We start from the raw sequence: 18,366 nt of genomic DNA on the forward strand, positions 1-18,366 counted from the left end.
TGCAAACGGCGCTATGTGACACGGCAACCAGGCCGATTCCGTTTGGGTTTATCAAACCAATAGTACTATTCACAAGCCACCGGCTCGAAGTTAATCACTGTGATCGTGGGGACTTTCGTGTGTTAGCACTTAGATAATTCACATCAGTACATGTTTCAGGTATGTATATGTAATCAAACATGCTTTTCACCCCAAAAGTTCGTAAAACAGTTTAAAAGTGGGGTCATGAAACTCACGGTTTAGTAGATAATCAAAACTGTATCGGCTCGTGGTTTGTTCGGTCCGCTATCAGTAGTTCCTATAATCAATATTATAATAATATTAATATTTTAATATTATTATAATCTCAATACTAAACTGGGCTGTATAACTAATCTGGGTGTAGCTGGAACACCCAGAAAGTTGCAATAGGCTTAGGTTGTGATGTTGTTCAATGTCTAATACTTAAAACCGAATTTGGCTCAGACTCCCGATTTCCCAGCTGGGCCAAGTTGCTCGTTTACGCGTTCAGAAAACACTTATGGGAAAATAAGTTTGAGTAAATGTATTGGTTAATAAAATGATTAAATTATAAAGAAGGATCACATACTGGGGTCCCGTATTAGCCACGGGGCCCGTTTCCGTTTATTCAGTTTGATTTGAGAAGAAAATCCACCCGGATTGTCCAGGTTTCTCATAGGAAAGTTCATTTTCACTTAATTAGTCCAAAATATGATTTTTGATCACTCTTGGTGTTTTGATATTCCCGCAGGTTCACTAGTCGCGAACTTGCCGGTTGTTATAAAAACAGAATTTGTTTAATATTCAGATTAGCATAATTAATTAACCGTTAATTATTAAATTATGAAAATTGGACCACTTATCAATTAAAATATGTAGATTTTTTTAAAAATATTTTTGGAATTTATTTACTGATTTGTTAATTTATAAAAATTCATTTTATCAGCTATATTTCGCCTGAAAATCGTCCGTTTACCCCAAACAATTTCCAAAAATTCCACAAAAATTCTTGAATACTCAAATCATGTCCCAAATCAACCTGTATCAATTCCAGAATGTAAAAAGCTCGTGAAATACTATTTTTGGCCCAAATTCGGCTGTAAAAATTCACACGATGGCAAATAAACAAAACACCTTTAAACTTCTCCATATGATCCCAAAATTCATATGTCATGAAAATATATCAAATCTGAGTTCCCAGAAAAATTTCATAATTTTTGAAGTATTTTAGCTATTTTCCCCAAATAAACGTCCCAATTCGGTAATAAATTCGCCAAATACTCTCGGATGGTCAAAAAAATACCAAAATTGAACAGGAACTTACTGACATAGTCCCTGATGTCCCTGAAAAATTTCAAGTCCTAATAATATGCACATCACAACCTTAACCTAAATAGCCCGTAAGCGAGTGTTTCGGCATTACCTTAGCGGGTTTGGCTCGTTTCCGACCTTTTAATCAAGTTTTCAGGTTCTTGTGCTTCTAAGCAAGCTAGGTACAAGTCCTATATCACAAACCAAGCAATATTTCATCAACATAACAGCCCTTAAGTTAGGGTTTCGGCTAGTGTACAAAAACGAACTTTTGAACCGTAAAAACGTCGTTTCAACCCTTTAATCCGTGTTTATGGCCAAAAAAACTATCAAAACAGGTTCCTTACCATGTGTATGATCAAAAAATGTTTATGGACCATTTTTAGGATTTTTACACGGTTAGGAATGATTTTTAGTAACCAAGACATGTTTTTATGGTGTTAAACAAGTTTAAACAAGTGTAAAAGTAGCTTATTTAAGTTGTTTACCTTAGGGTTTCTTGAGTTTTTGGCTGGAGAAGAAGTTTATGTCCAGAATTTTCAAGAAATAATGTTGAAAATATCTTGTATCTAGTTTAAATGTGAAAGAATAAAAAGGGGGTGGGGCTGCTGCTGCGATCGGACCATCATGGGCCCACTTTGGGCCCATTTTGGCCCAAGTTTCTGATTTCTCAACCCCAAACACGAAAATCCCGTTCCAAGTTTAGTTCGGGTTTGGTTTTTGGCGTGAAAAACTTATCGGGTGCGACAAACAGCGCGAAAACAAGTGTTTTTCGGCTTGTTTTGTGTAAAATTATAAAAACATACTATATGTTTGTAAAAATCAAAAATATTTTCACGGATCGCTTAAAACATTTCAAATAAGTGTTTGGTAAGTCTTTTTCGGCTTATCGGATGATACAATGCTTGGTTTGTAACTATCTTTTGCGTTTAAATCTATAGCGGGTGGTTAAACGAGCATGTTTTCGTTTAACTTCTTTGCTATCAAACTAAGACCATATTTCTAGTATTTTAGCTTGTATAGATTGTATATCACTTATAGATGGCCCCCCGAGATATCTGGGTCATAACCCGACCCGTTCGGTTGATCGTTCGTTTGTTACGCAATAGGCGTTTATTTGCTTAATCGGTAATTACGTACTGAGGTGTACCTTGTTTTGGCTCAAATGTCACATTCTCCCCACGTTAGAAAATTTCGTCCCCGAAATTCGGTTATTCAACTTTGTCTTTGTTTGGAAACAGGTGCGGGTATTTCTTTTTGAATTCGGATTTCCTCTCCCACGTGAATTCGGGTCCCCTTTGTGAAATTCACCGAACTTTTACTAGAGTGATTTTGTTGTGTCTTAATTGTTTTATTTTTCCCTCTAATATTTCCACCGGTTCTTCAACGAAATTCAGTTTTTCGTTTATGTTTAAGTCTTTTAATGGCACGATTTCGGTTTCGTCAGTAAGACACTTTTTCAGGTTCGAAACATGAAAGACATCGTGAATAGAGCTCAACTCCACAGGAAGTTTCAGTCGGTAAGCTACCGGACCTATCTTAGAAATGACTTCATATGGTCCAATGTATCGCGGGGCTAGTTTACCGGTTTTTCCGAATCGAATGACGCCTTTCCACGGAGATACTTTCAGAAAAACTCTATCGCCTATTTCAAAGGATAACGGCTTTCTACGAACATCGGCATAACTTTACAAGGGTGATCTACATTTCCGTCCATACAGCGCTTCATACGGTACCACTTGAATGCTACTATGATAGCTATTGTTGTACGAAAATTCGACCAGTGGAAGATGTTGATCCCAGTTTCCACCGAAGTCTAGTACACAAGCGCGAAGCAAATCTTCTAAGGTTTGAATGGTTCGCTCAGATTGACCGTCGGTTTGGGGATGGTAGGCGGTACTTAGGTCAATTCGGGTTCCCAAAGCTTCTTGTACGGCTTGCCAAAAACGAGAGGTGAAATGGCTATCGCGATCAGAAATAATTGAAACGGGTACGCCGTGTCGGGATACGATTTCATTGATGTAGATGTGAGCAAGTTTTTCGGTTGTGAACGTGGTTCGGATTGGAAGGAAGTGTGCGGACTTGGTTAATCGGTCAAGTATCACCCATATTGCATCATTTCCTCTGGAGGTTTTTGGGAGATGTGTTACAAAATCCATGGTAATTTGTTCCCATTTCCATTGTGGTATTTCCGGTTGGTGCAACATTCCCAAAGGTTTTTGATATTCAGCCTTAACTCTCGCACACGTTAAACATTTACTGACGTACGTGCCTATATCCTTCTTCATACCGGGCCACCAATAATACTCCTTCAAGTCCTTGTACATCTTATTTGTTCCTGGGTGAATGGAGTATTTGGACTTATGGGCTTCGTCCCTGATCAAGTCACGCAGATTACTGAAAGTGGGAATCCAAACTCGATTTTTGTAGTATTGAATTTCGTCAGTTCTTACTTCAAAGTTTTGTTCGGTTCCATGCAAGTTTTCATTTCCCAAGTGATCTCCTTTCAGAGCTTCGTTTTGAGCAATATGAATTTTCTCGGTGAGGCTGGTTTGGACGATCATTCCAAGTGCTCGGACCCGTAGTGGTTTGATCCTGTCTTTTCTACTCAAAGCATCTGCCACTATATTAGCCTTGCCCGGGTGGTATCGAATCTCACAGTCGTAATCATTCAACAATTCTACCCATCTCCTCTGCCTCATATTTAGTTCTTTCTGGTCGAAAATATGCTGTAGGCTTTTGTGGTCGGTATACTGTACACTTGGTGCCATACAAATAGTGCCTCCAGATCTTAAGTGCGAAAATAACCGCGCCCAGTTCCAAATCATGGGTGGTATAATTCTTCTCGTGCACCTTTAATTGTCGAGAAGCGTATGCTATGACTTTGTTTCTTTGCATAAGTACGCACCCTAAACCTTTCCGGGACGCATCACCATAAACTACCAGATCATCAGTTCCCTCTGGGAGACTCAGTATCGGGGCTTGGCATAGTTTCTGTTTCAGCAATTGAAAAGCCGCTTCTTGTTCTTCTCCCCAAACGTAAGCGCGATCTTTTTGAGTCAAAAGAGTTAGAGGTTAGGCTATGCTGGAAAAATTAGCAATAAAGCGTCGGTAATACCCAGCTAGACCCAAAAATTGGCGGATTTCTTTTGGTGACTTTGGGGCTTGCCATTTTTTTATGGCTTCAATCTTGCTTGGGTCTACATGGATACCATGTCGGTTAACAACGTGCCCTAGAAATTGTACTTCTTGTAGCCAAAATTCACACTTTGACATCTTGGCATACAACTTTTCCTGCCTCAACAGCTCCAAGATAGTTCGTAAATGCTGCTCGTGTTCCTCCTTGGTTTTCGAATATATAAAAATGTCATCAATAAACACGATAACGAATTTGTCGAGGTACGGTTTACAAACTAGATTCATAAGGTCCATGAAAACTGCGGGAGCATTAGTCAGTTCGAACGGCATAACAAAGAATTCGTAGTGGCCATAACGAGTTCGGAACGCCGTTTTAGACACATCTTCCTCTTGAAACTTAACTTGATGGTAACCGGATCGAAGGTCAATTTTCGAGAAATAGTTTTCCCCTTGGAGTTGGTCAAATAAGTCATCTATTCATAGAAGAGGGTATCGATTCTTGATGGTAACTTTGTTTAATTCCCGGTAATCGATGCACATTCTAAAACTTCCATCTTTCTTCTTCACAAATAATACCGGTGCTCCCCAAAGAGAATAACTAGGACGAATGAAACCCTTATCTAACAATTCCTGTAACTGGTTGGATAGTTCTTGCATTTCAGAGGGTGCCAGTCAATAAGGTGCCTTAGCAATAGGGGCTGATCCTGGGATTAAGTCAATAAGGAATTCAACATGTCGGTTCGGTGGTAATCCGGGTAAATCGTCAGGAAAGACATCGGGGTATTCACGTACAACGGGAATCTCTTCTATGCGTTTCTCATCAGGGTTCTTTATAGTCACGTTTGCCATGAATGCCATACAACCTTGGCGTAAACATTTCAACATTTTGAGATGAGACACGAGAGGTAACATCGAACCAGACTTCTCTCCTTGTACTACAATCACCTCACCATTCGAAAAGGGAATTTTAACTGTCTTGTCATTACACACAATATCTGCCTTATTCTTGGTTAACCAGTTCATGCCAATGATTACATCAAAACTTCCTAACTCTATTGGGAGTAGGTCAATAAGGAATGGGTAGTTATTAAGAATAATGGAACAATTTTGGATTATTTGGTTGACAGTTATAGAGTTACTGTTAGCGAGCTCTATAGTATAGGGATTTGTTAGTTCACTAACTGGCATGTTACCCAAGGATACAAAACTAGTGGAAACAAAGCTTCTATCGGCACCAGTATCAAATAACACAAAAGCATATTGATCAGAAACAACAAATGTACCTGTTACTACGTTCGGGTCTTGTCGTGCTTCTCCTGACCCAATAACAAACGCGCGTCCCCGAGACGCACTTGAAGTCGATGCTTGGTTTCGACCGGTGACTGCTCCTCGATTCATCTTGGGGCAGTCCCTTCTAAAGTGTTCCGTGCTCCCACATTCAAAACAAGCACGGCGATTCACTACAGTTGAGTTTTGCTGAGCTGGTTGCTGACGAATTGGTTCCGATATCGGTAGTTGGGGACGACGGGGTTGGGTTGTCTGGGCTGGTCGGCTCACAATTTCTGCACCTGCTCTGCAATTAGGGGAATAATGTCCAGTTCGACCACATTTCTGGCATACCGGCAATCTGCACTCTCCCACATGATGGTAATTACATCTGTCACACTTTGGCAAGGGTCCCCTATACCTGTCTTGTTTCGTATCGGAACCAGTTATAGCATAATTTCTAATTGTCGGACGTGCACGTTTGCTTGATTGTCCTCCTTGTGCTCTCGTCCCATAGTCAGTTCGTTTCATACCTGATGATTCCCCGACCATTCTCAACACTCTGCTTCTTACCAAGTCGAAAGTTACGATGCCGGCCTGAGTCACGGCATTCTCGAACGAAGTGTGACCCACAGAGTTCGCCAAACTCCTCACTCCCGGGGCTAAACCCCAAATATAACGTTCAACTCGTTTATTTTCAGAAGTTACTAACCATGGTACTAAGCGGGCCAATTCATTGATGCGGTTCGTGTATCCCAAATGATTCGCTCCTCTCATCTCCAAACTCCAAAGTTCGTGTTCTAATCTTTGAATTTCGTTCCTTGGGCAGAAATGTTCCAACATCAGTGTTTTGAGTTCAGCCCATGTCATGCGATTCACCGTATCTTGACCTTTTATCTGCACCGTAGTGTTCCACCACATCAAAGCATGATCCGTAAAAGTAGAAGCAACATACTTGACTATGTTTTCCGGTGGACAATTGCAGATATTGAGGACAGATTCAGTTTTCTCGATCCACTTGATTAATCCGTTTGGCCCTTCAGTGCCCTTGAAATCAATCGGTTTACAGGCCATAAAGTTTTTGATCGAATATTCCCTTCGAGGGGGATGAGGGTTGTTATTGTTATTGCTTGGGTTCGGTGGGGGATTATTGTTGTTGACATTATTTGCATTGGTAAGGGCATTTGTATTAGATGGGGGATTGTTATTTGTAACTGTTTCATTGTTGGTTGGGGGAGCATTATTGTTTTGTTGTTGGTTTGTTTGCATATTTGCGTTTACACCGGCAGTTACTTGTGTTACGATAAGTGGGATTACTGCCTGCATTTGCCAAGCAATCTCTCGGCTATTTCTGCCTCAGTCATAGGGTTTGCTTTCTTTGGGGCCATTCTATAATGATAAAAAAATATAAGCCAATTAGTACTAATCCCAGTCTATAGCACTGTGTAATAATAATCACAATAAATGTTGTACAGGTAAACCAGATAACATACTAACATTTCACAAATTGTTCTGTACATTGATAATAAGAGGTACATAGACTTAGCCTGATAAAGGCCAGTGCTTGCATGTATATATCAAAATCTGTCACTAAGTGACTGTTAGCCTTAACCCTATAAGGGTCAGTGCTTGTAACAATGTACATAGTTGTGCCCCATATTAACATAACATACTACTATATACATACATGGGGTATCTAAAGATCAGGTACACATAATTGTAATATTCCGCATCTATCCATACAGACGATAGGCTAGCCACAAACATAAAAATAACAGCACCGTAATCACCCAGTAACAGTTCCACAGCCGAACCGTCACCCTATCCAAACAACAGTGGTGGTAGGCATCTGACTGCTGCAAGTTCAGTACTATCAGATGTAACATCGATAAGTACTGGGTCATGTCCCTTCTCTCCTGGTTAATGTTAGCTATGGCTATCGAGTGGTCTATCACACGGTCAGTCAGGACAGCCATCCAAGAGTTGTTTCCTGCGTTTGGGAGGTCAGGGCGAGGGGTAGATATACTCAATGAACGGGAAGATGAAGTATCCATCCTAGGACGTGAAGGTCCTCCCTGGTCGTGGGTAGATCTGAATGGAATCGAGGTAGGGTCAATCGGGGTTACCCGAATACGAGTAGTCTGCCGGACTCGCACAGTAGCTGAAGTCATCGGCGACAGGTGTATAGGTGGAGTGGGTAATCTGGCTACTCTAGCAGGTGAACGATACTGACTGTTAACTTCGTCTTGATCCCTGCGTGGTGACCTGGGTGGATAACTATCGCATCTGTAACCAGATAGATCAGGCACATTCCTGGGTAGCTCTCTACAAATAACTTCTTCTTCCACCTCTTCCTCTTATTCCTCCGGTTCCTCTTCTGGGTCCTCCTCTTCTGGATCCTCCTCTGATTCTTCCTCGGGATCCTCCTCTACAGATATTACCGGTTCTTCTTCCGGTACGTAGTCGTTGTTCCTTGACATGACTCTGCACAAAGGTTAGTTATAAGAAGAATATCTATTGCTATCGCTAACTATTGTCGAGGAGATTAATTAATTAAACCAATTTTAATATTAATTATATTATAATATAATATTAGTTTTATTAAAATTTTAATTATTATTATTATTTAAATCAACACTGAATATAAATGAATATAATATTCATAGTAAAATGTACTGTCATCAACAGTATCGTACGTACACGTATTCATACACTTTGTTCCACATAAGCACGTATGAGCGTTACATATATATATATACTTACACAATATCCTTTATACACATATGTTGCCATTTTTACCTAACCACACGTTCCGCGACTTCTCCCCGAATTCCCTCGTACAAGCAAGTATGTTATTATGTTCCGGACCACAATAATTCACTTGCCCTACAAGTTCATCCCGGCATCCATTAGTATATAATATTAATTTATTATTTAATTATTTCCCAGAGTTAATCGAGCCTACGGTTATATTTTAGGTACCCTAAGGGATAACCTAATCCTTTATAACCAATGGCTCTGATACCAACTTCTGTCACACCCCGACTAGCACAATGCGGAAGCGTAAAACGGGAATGTAACAGACACCTCTGGTATCAACACATTGTTTATAAAGAAACATTACAAACTAATTTACAATATATTACATTTCTTTGTTCTATCATTGTTTTACAGTCTAGGTGGTACAAACAAAACTAGTTCGTTAACTAAACGTTCTTACTACTAACACCCTTGCTTCTATTCACATAGCATCAACCACACACTTCAGGCAAGTAACAGATCACCAAATTACTCTGATTTAGGTACACCTGAAAAGCAGTTTAAAACGGGTCAACTACTAGAGTTGGTGAGTTTCACGAGTTTCAAGAAATCAGTAATGAGTATTCACAAGTCAACACTTGTAATCATGAAATAAGTATGTATGTATGTATGTATGTAAATGATGTATGTGATGTAATTATGCTAAGCTACTGTGAAGCCTGGACTGTTCGTGCAGCGTGCCTCCATTTCCCACGCTCAATCAACCACTGTGGCCCCTTTCCGCCCACAACATGCCCCGGTAGCTATGTCTAACACTACATAGCTGGTTCGTAAAAATATGGTCATGTGCAAACGGCGCTATGTGACACGGCAACCAGGCCGATTCCGTTTGGGTTTGTCAGACCAATAGTACTATTTACAAGCCACCGGCTCGAAGTTAACACTGTGATCGTGGGGACTTTCGTGTGTTAGCACTTAGATAATTCACATCAGTACATGTTTCAGGTATGTATATGTAATCAAACATGTTTTTCACCCCAAAAGTTCGTAAAACAGTTTAAAAGTGGGGTCATGAAACTCACGGTTTAGTAGATAATCAAAACTGTATCGGCTCGTGGTTTGTTCGGTCCGCTATCAGTAGTTCCTATAATCAATATTATAATAATATTAATATTTTAATATTATTATAATCTCAATACTAAACTGGGATGTATAACTAATCTGGGTGTAGCTGGAACGCCCAGAAAGTGGTAATAGGCTTAGGTTGTGATGTTGTTCAATGTCTAATACTTAAAACCGAACTTGGCTCAGACTCCCGATTTCCCAGATGGGCCAAGTTGCTCGTTTACGCGTTCAGAAAACACTTATGGGAAAATAAGTTTGAGTAAATGTATTGGTTAATAAAATGATTAAATTATAAAAAAGGATCACATACTGGGGTCCCGGATTAGCCACTGGGCCCGTTTCCGTTTATTCAGTTTGATTTGAGAAGAAACGCGCACAATCCACACCCGGATTGTCCAGGTTTCTCATAGAAAAGTTCATTTTCACTTAATTAGTCCAAACATATAATTTTTTATCACTCTTGGTGTTTTGATATTCCCGCAGGTTCACTAGTCGCGAACTTGCCGGTTGTTATAAAAACTGAATTTGTTTAATATTCAGATTAGTATAATTAATTAACCGTTAATCATTAAATTATGAAAATTTAACCACTTATCAATTAAAATATGTAGATTTTTATAAAAATATTTCTGGAATTTATTTACTGATTTGTTAATTCATAAAAATTCATTTTATCAGCTATATTTCGTCTAAAAATCGTCCGTTTACCCCAAACAATTTACAAAAATTCCACAAAAATTCCTGAATACTCAAATCATGTCCCAAAACAATCTGTATCATTTCCAGAATGTAAAAAGCTTGTGAAATATTATTTTTGGCCCAAATTCGACTGTAAAAATTCACACAAACGCAAATAAACAAAACACCTTTAAACTTCTCCATATGATCCCAAAATTCATATGTGATCAAAATACATCAAATCTGAGTTCCCAGAAAAATGTCATAATTTTTGAAGTATTTTAGCTATTTTTCCCAAATAAACGTCCCAATTCGGTAATAAATTCGCCAAATATTCTCGGATGGTCGAAAAATTACCAAATTTGAACAGGGACTTATTGATATGGTCCCTGATGTCCCTGAAAATTTTCAAGTCCTAAAACTATGTACATCACAACCTTAACCTAAATAGCCCGTAAGCGAGTGTTTCGGCATTACCTTAGCGGGTTTGGCTCGTTTCCGACCTTTTAATCAAGTTTTCAGGTTCTTGTGCTTCTAAGCAAGCTAGGTACAAGTCCTATATCACAAACCAAGCAATATTTCATCAACATAACAGCCCTTAAGTTAGGGTTTCGGCTAGTGTACAAAAACGAACTTTTGAACCGTAAAAACGTCGTTCAACCCTTTAATCCGTGTTTATGGCCAAAAAAACTATCAAAACAGGTTCCTTAACATGTGTATGATCAAAACATGTTTATTGACCATTTTTAGGATTTTTACACGGTTAAGAATGATTTTTAGTAACCAAGACATGTTTTTATGGTATTAAACAAGTTTAAACAAGTGTAAAAGTAGCTTATTTAAGTTGTTTACCTTAGGGTTTCTTGAGTTTTTGGCTGGAGAAGAAGTTTATGTCCAGAATTTTCAAGAAATAATGTTGAAAATATCTTGTATCTAGTTTAAATGTGAAAGAATAAAAAGGGGGTGGGGCTGCTGCTGCGATCGGACCCTCATGGGCCCACTTTGGGCCCATTTTGGCCCAAGTTTCTGATTTCTCAACCCCAAACACGAAAAGCCCGGTCCAAATTTAGTTCGGGTTTGGTTTTTGGCGTGAAAAACTTATCGGGTGCGACAAACAGCGCGAAAACAAGTGTTTTTCGGCTAGTTTTGTGTAAAATTATAAAAACATACTATATGTTTGTAAAAATCAAAAATATTTTCACGAATCGCTTAAAACATTTCAAATAAGTGTTTGGTAAGTCTTTTTCGGCTTATCGGATGATACAATGCTTGGTTTGTAACTATCTTTTGCGTTTAAATCTATAGCTGGTGGTTAAACGAGCATGTTTTCGTTTAACTTGTTTGCTATCAAACTAAGTCTGGATGTTTCGAGCATATAAGAATGGTCTCGAGTTTGTAAAATGACTAAGTGTTGCTTCGAGCACACTTATCTCGAGCATATCTTATCTCGAGCACATCAAGTTTGAATTCGAGCACATGAACCCCGAGCACATCCTTGTTTATCTCAAAATAATCTATCTTTCAGTCTCGAGCACACTTTTTTTTACTCGAGAAACCTTCTTTGAGGACACTTTTACTCCTGAACATGCTCATGAAAAGAAAAGAATGATACAAATGTTTTTCTCTTTCGAGCACACTAATCATGATCGAGTAAAGACAAGAAAAAATACAAGTTTTTTTCTCGAGCACACTAACCATGCACGAGTAAGGACTAGAAAAATACAAGTGTTTTTCTCTAGCACACTAACCATGATCGAGCGAAGACAAGAAAAATACTAGTGTTTTTCTCGACCACACCTTTGCTATCGAGCATGTTCGGATATAATAAAAAAAATTGAGTATGCTCGTGAAGGGGATTTAAAGGACTTATGTGTGCTCGTGAACAGATAATCCATGCTCGTGAATAGATTACTTCTTTTGAAGAAACGTTTGAAATATTTGGTGTCGTTGACCGTTTGACCAAGCTGATCGTTACGAAAGATATATACCAGGGGTAGTTTGTTAAATTTTATCCAATCATCAACTAGCCAAAGGAACTCAAGCCTTATCAATTTTTCATGACTTCATCAAAGAGCTTTACAAGAACAAGCATTGACCAAGCTTACGGATTTAATCACTTATGAATGTCAACCAACATAATGTTTTGTTTATCTTCGTTTATTACAGAATCTACAATATTTATAGGGATGGTCAAGATTGTTTCACCCACACTTGATTTCGAGACACAATTTTAAGGATAATTGCAACAAAATTGGGGGAATAAAAATTCTTGAATTTCGTTGCAAATTGCTAGCTTCAAACCAAGTGAAAAGACTCAAGTTAACAAAGTGTTGATCAAGATCAATAGTCCAAGATTCTTTAGAGAATTTTGTTTGTTTGTGAGTTTTCAGATTTCCTAGTCCGGTTGAGAAGATATAGTCATCACTAGTAACAAGGTGAATGGAGGATCAGTAGTGTTTAACCTGCTATGAAAACAGTCACTTGACAATCGAGAACGGGTTATGGTTGACTTGAATGCTATCTTGATTCAGGGAAAGGCTTGAAGATGAGTTGCAATGGAAGAAAAGGATGATTATTTGATGATCACATTGAGTTTATTTCTTTTTGTGATGACCTTGATACTTGAAGTTGATTGCTGAAGTTCAAAGCCTCGTTCATATGCCCAAACAATAGTATCCAAAAGTGATACAGGAGAGACGATTCGAAATGAACAATGGGAGAAGCTTAACGTGAGGGGGGAGAATTTCAATGAAAGACAACGGGTTTTGAGTTGGTAACGGAAGAAATTCGATGGCGTCGGTCTAAGGGGGAGATTGTTGGGACTTATATTCTAGACCGACGCGTCGAATTATTATTGTGGGTGAAAAATTAATATGAATATGTTTGGTCTCAACCAAGGGTTGATGGCTTTAAGACCAAGAGATGCTAGACTAGTATAAATAGATGTATTTGTTAATTTGTCTAGCATGAGTGTGTTGTATATTAGGTGAGATCTAGGGTTTTATCCCTATGAGAGAGCCTCCGCCTCTGGGATGAGCTCTCCCGGAGGTGGCTGATCTTCATTGTATGTATGTGTGTATGTATGAGTGCTTCTTGTGATAATCTATAGACTAATAAAATCATACTGCCACTTCTTTATGTTTGTGTTTCGATTGCATATATTTGTTCATCCAGTTTCTTGGTTATTGTTAATCGAATCTAGCTCTCTACCAAAACACCACTCTTCCGTCCAAAACACCTTTAAGATTGAATACGATTCGATGCTTGCTTAGATCCGAGCTTCACCATTAATAACACCCATTATTCACGCTTCCGCATAGAGGCTCGGGTCTTGTCAGTTGGTATCAGAAATGAGGTAATTGAATCATTCAGTCTAACCACTTAATCTTATTCATCTCGCTCTTGAATCCACCATGGACGTTAAACCGATGAAGTTTATTGAAAATTTTTAGGGTTTTGAAATAATTTGATGATTTGGGTAAAACTTACATGGATTGATGACTCGTTCGGAGATTCAACATCAGTTTCTACTTTACTTGGTCATATCGGTCCAGATCTGATGTAACTGTGTTTTTAAAGCGTTTTGGGAAAACTGTTCTTGAAGATGAATTTCAGATCTGTAAAGGCTGTTGATAGATTGAAGATAGATGGTTGATATCGAGATGACTGGGATACTGCTACAACGATTATTTTCATATTACGAAGCCGGCTTCTCGATCTGAAAGATAGGGGTTTTCTGCGCTTATTATTTGTTTTTGATACAAATGTGTTGCTCGAACTGTAAATGGTAATATTGAAAACCATTGCTACTGGTACAATCTGATATCTAAAAGTCAAGAATGAACATGTACTAGGAGCAATATAATCATTGTTTGTAGTAGTAGACATAAGATGCAAAGTTAATATTCAAGCAGGTTCTGCATTGGAAAATCAATGATTGATGATGCAGAAAAGAAGTCTGGATGTTTCGAGTATATAAGAATGGTGTCGAGTATGTAAAATGACTAATTGTTGCTTCGAGCACACTTATCTCGAGCATATCTTATCTCGAGCACATCAAGTTTGTATTCGAGCACATGAACCCTGAGCACATCCTTTTTCTATCTCAAAACACTCTATCTTTTGGTCTCGAGCACACTTTGTTTTACTCGAGCAAACCTTCTTCGAGCACACTTTTGCTCCTCAGCACGCTCATGAAAAGAAAAGAATGATACAAGTGTTTTCTCTTTCAAGCACACTAACCGTGCTCGAGTAAAGACAAGAAAAAATACAAGTGTTTTTCTCGAGAACACTAACCATGCACGAGTAAAGACAAGAAAAATACAAGTGTTTTTCTCGAACACACTAACCATGCTTGAGCTAAGACAAGAAAAATACTAGTGTTTTTCTCTAGCATACCTTTGCTCTCTAGCATGTTCGGATATATTAAAAAAAATTGTGTATGCTCGTGAAGGGGATTTAAAGAACTTATGTTTTCTCGTGAACAGATAATCCATGCTCGTGAATAAATTACATGTTCTGAAGAAACTTTTGAAATATTTGGTGCCATTGACCGTTTGACCAAGCTGATCCTTACGGAAGATATATACCAAGGGTATTTTGTTAAATTTTATCCAATCATCAACTAGCCAAAGGGACTCAAGCCTTATCAATTTTTCATGACTTCATCAAAGAGCTTTAAAAGAACAAGCGTTGACCAAGCTTACGGATTTAATCACTTATGAGTGTCAACCAACATAATGTTTTGTTTATCTTTGTTTATTACAGAATCTACAATCTTGATAAGGATGGTCAAGATTGTTTTTTTTTTGGGTAAAGGGATTCACCCGGTTAAATGCATTCCACACAATCAAAAAGTACAAGTAATATGACAGAGTGCCATATTAGTTCTCATGTATGACATGCCATACAAGAGTAAACAAACCAAAACCACCAAACATTGGTAAACACAGCCAAAGCTTACACAAGAACAATGTAAATAAACAAAACTAAAACAAATCAACCATTATCATCAATCTGGTGGGAAACTCCCCGCGGAAAGTGCCAATCCTCGAGAACCCGATTAACCCGTTCAGAATTCTTGAACTTTAGAGTCATAAGCTTTAGGCGCGTCCCCCTAATGATTTCGTCCGCAACCATCTTCGGAGTCATCAAAGAGTTCTTGAAAAGCCGGTTGTTTCGCTCCTTCCAGATAACGTAAACCGAAGCCCCAAATAGCAGCCGATTAACAACATTTTCAATAGAATTGGACATTCCAAATTGAGACACATATTGAAGAATATTCGCCCAACCATTCCTACATCCCTGAAACTTCCCTTTCATTCTTACAATACTCCAAACCTCAGCAGTGAACTTACACTCAAAGAAGAGGTGGTTACGAGAATCCGGCTCTCCATTACAAAGAGGGCAGCAATACAAGTTATAATTTGGATACCCACCAATTTTCCATCCCATAATACGATTCTGCGTGCTCAACCTATCATGAAGCACAATCCACAACATAAAGGAGTGTTTTGGAACACATTGAGAGAACCAAACAACATGCACCCAAGACACCTTATCAGCCGGTCTCCGAATAAGATTCCAAATTCCAGACGCCGAGAAATTCATTGAAGTCCCATTCTCATCCATTACCACGATCTTGTCCCTCTCATCCGGACAAATGCTGACTTCTTTTAGGTTCAAAAGAATTGGATACCTCAAAATCCAATCAGGCGGCCAACCCCAGTTATTATGATGAACAACATCACTGACACAGGTCTCTAAAGACAAGCCAGCACGATGAATAGCTCTAGGGTTAATATATTCAATTAAAGGACAAATCTCATCCCACTTATCATACCAAACTGAAGTAGATCTCCCATTCCCAATTTCATGCCATATAAATTTTCTAAGCTGAGGACGGAACTGAAGAATTTTCCTCCATCCCCACGTACACGAGTTAGGAATCTGCAAGCTCCAAAAATTTCGCCCCTTCATTTTATACTCATAAATCCATTTAACCCACAACGAGTTACGCACATTGATTAAGCTCCAAATATGATAAACCAGCAGAGAGTTATTGACATCCCGTATACGCCGGATACCCAAACCACCTTCACACTTCGGCCGACACACAATATCCCAAGAGACTTTATGCTTTCCCTTATTTTGACCATAATCCCAAAGAAAGTTTTTAATCCGTTTCTCAAGATCAGCAATAAGTCTAGAAGGGAGAGAAAACACAGCAGCCCAATAAATATATAAAGACGAAAGAACAGACCTGACCAGCTGCAATTTACCCGCAAAAGATAAAGTTTTATTCTTCCAATCTCCAATCCGACTATCCATACAATCCAGCAACCTCTTACAATCCCGGTAATTTAACCTCGTGGATATAAGAGGAACCCCCAAGTATTTAACCGGGAGCCTTCCTTCAACAAAGGGCATAATATTCAAAATACCACCTTTAACACGGTCCGGGACATTACAGAAAAACGCGGTACTTTTCGGAACACTCGGAGTAAGCCCGGACATATCTTTGAAATCATTCAGAGCCCCCATAATAATTTTAGCAGAATTCACATCACCACGAGCAAACAGGAACAAATCATCCGCAAAGCAAATGTTGATAATATTTAACTTTTCACAACATCGATGAAAACGGAACGATCCATCAATACGAACCTTTCGATGCAGAATCAACGTGAGAGCTTGCATAACCAGCGTGAAAATATAAGGGGACATCGGATCACCCTGTCTCAGACCTCTTTTACCAGTAAAGAACCCGTGTAAATTCCCATTAACTGCTATCGAAAAAGAAGAAGTGGTTATGCACTCCATTATCCACTGAATCATCTTATCGTGGAAACCATACCCAAAAAGAATATCACGTATGAAGTCCCAACTGACCGTATCATAGGCTTTCTGGATATCAACTTTAAAAGCACATCTAGGCGGACCTGTATTAGTGTGGTAATTATGCATTAATTCTTGGGTCAAAAGGATATTATCAGAAATCCTACGCCCAGGCACAAACGCTGACTGATTAATATCAATTAACGACTCCAACCCCTTCATCATACGAACCGAGATAATCTTGGTAATGCATTTATATAAAGTGTTGCAGCACGAGATGGGACGAAAATCATTCGGAGTCACAATATTAGTCACTTTAGGAATAAGGGCAATAATGGTGTGGTTTACCTGTTTAAGGAGACTTCCTCTGCTGAAAAATTCACGAACCGCCAAACATACATCTTTCCCAACAATATCCCAAGAACTCTTGAAAAAGGCCGAGGAAAAACCATCAGGTCCCGGCGCTTTGGAATTCTCAATAGAGAAAACCGCATCCTTGATTTCCAAATCGGAGATAGGTCTAATCATAAACTCCGCCTGGGAGGCCGAGAGTTTAGTAGTAAACATCTGATTATCCAGTTTCCTCAATGGTTTCAAATCAGAGCCAAAGATGTTCGTAAAATGATTAACAAACACCGAAGGAACATCCAACCCCTCAAATAAACGGCCCTGAGCATCACTTATAATATCAATGCGACCCCTATGGTTTCGCATTTTCAAAGAATTGTGAAAGTATGCAGTGTTAGAGTCACCAAGCTTTAACCAATCAACTTTAGCCTTTTGTTTAAGGAATTCTTCCTCATCCTTAGCCGCCTCATGATAAGCCTTAAGATAATTACTCTGTTCCCGAATCAACTCCAAATTAGTAGGGTCAGTGTCAAGGCGGGTTTGACAAGCATCCAGACGGGTTCTTAGGTCAGTAACTTTCTTATGGAGATTGCCTTGCCGGTACAGCAAAGAACGAATAGGGTGTTTTAAGTTCTGGAGTTTCTTTACCACGCGAAACATGTGATACCCGTTCACCTCAATATTCCAGCCTTTAGCAATAATATCATGATAACCCGGTTTTTCAATCAAGAAATTAGGGAATTTAAACGGTTTAGGCTTACCTTTAATAAGAGAGGGGAATTTCAATAGACATGGAGAGTGGTCTGAAATCCGGTACGGAAGGAACACCGCCGAAGAATCATTAAAAATCTCCAAGAATTTAGAGTTTCCCATCACCCTATCAAGCTTTTTAAAATGGCCCAT

This window comes from Bidens hawaiensis, unplaced genomic scaffold, assembly GCF_021521415.1.
Source record: "Bidens hawaiensis isolate Kalapana, Puna unplaced genomic scaffold, B.hawaiensis_p1.1 tig00004539_1, whole genome shotgun sequence".
NCBI lineage: Eukaryota > Viridiplantae > Streptophyta > Magnoliopsida > Asterales > Asteraceae > Bidens > Bidens hawaiensis.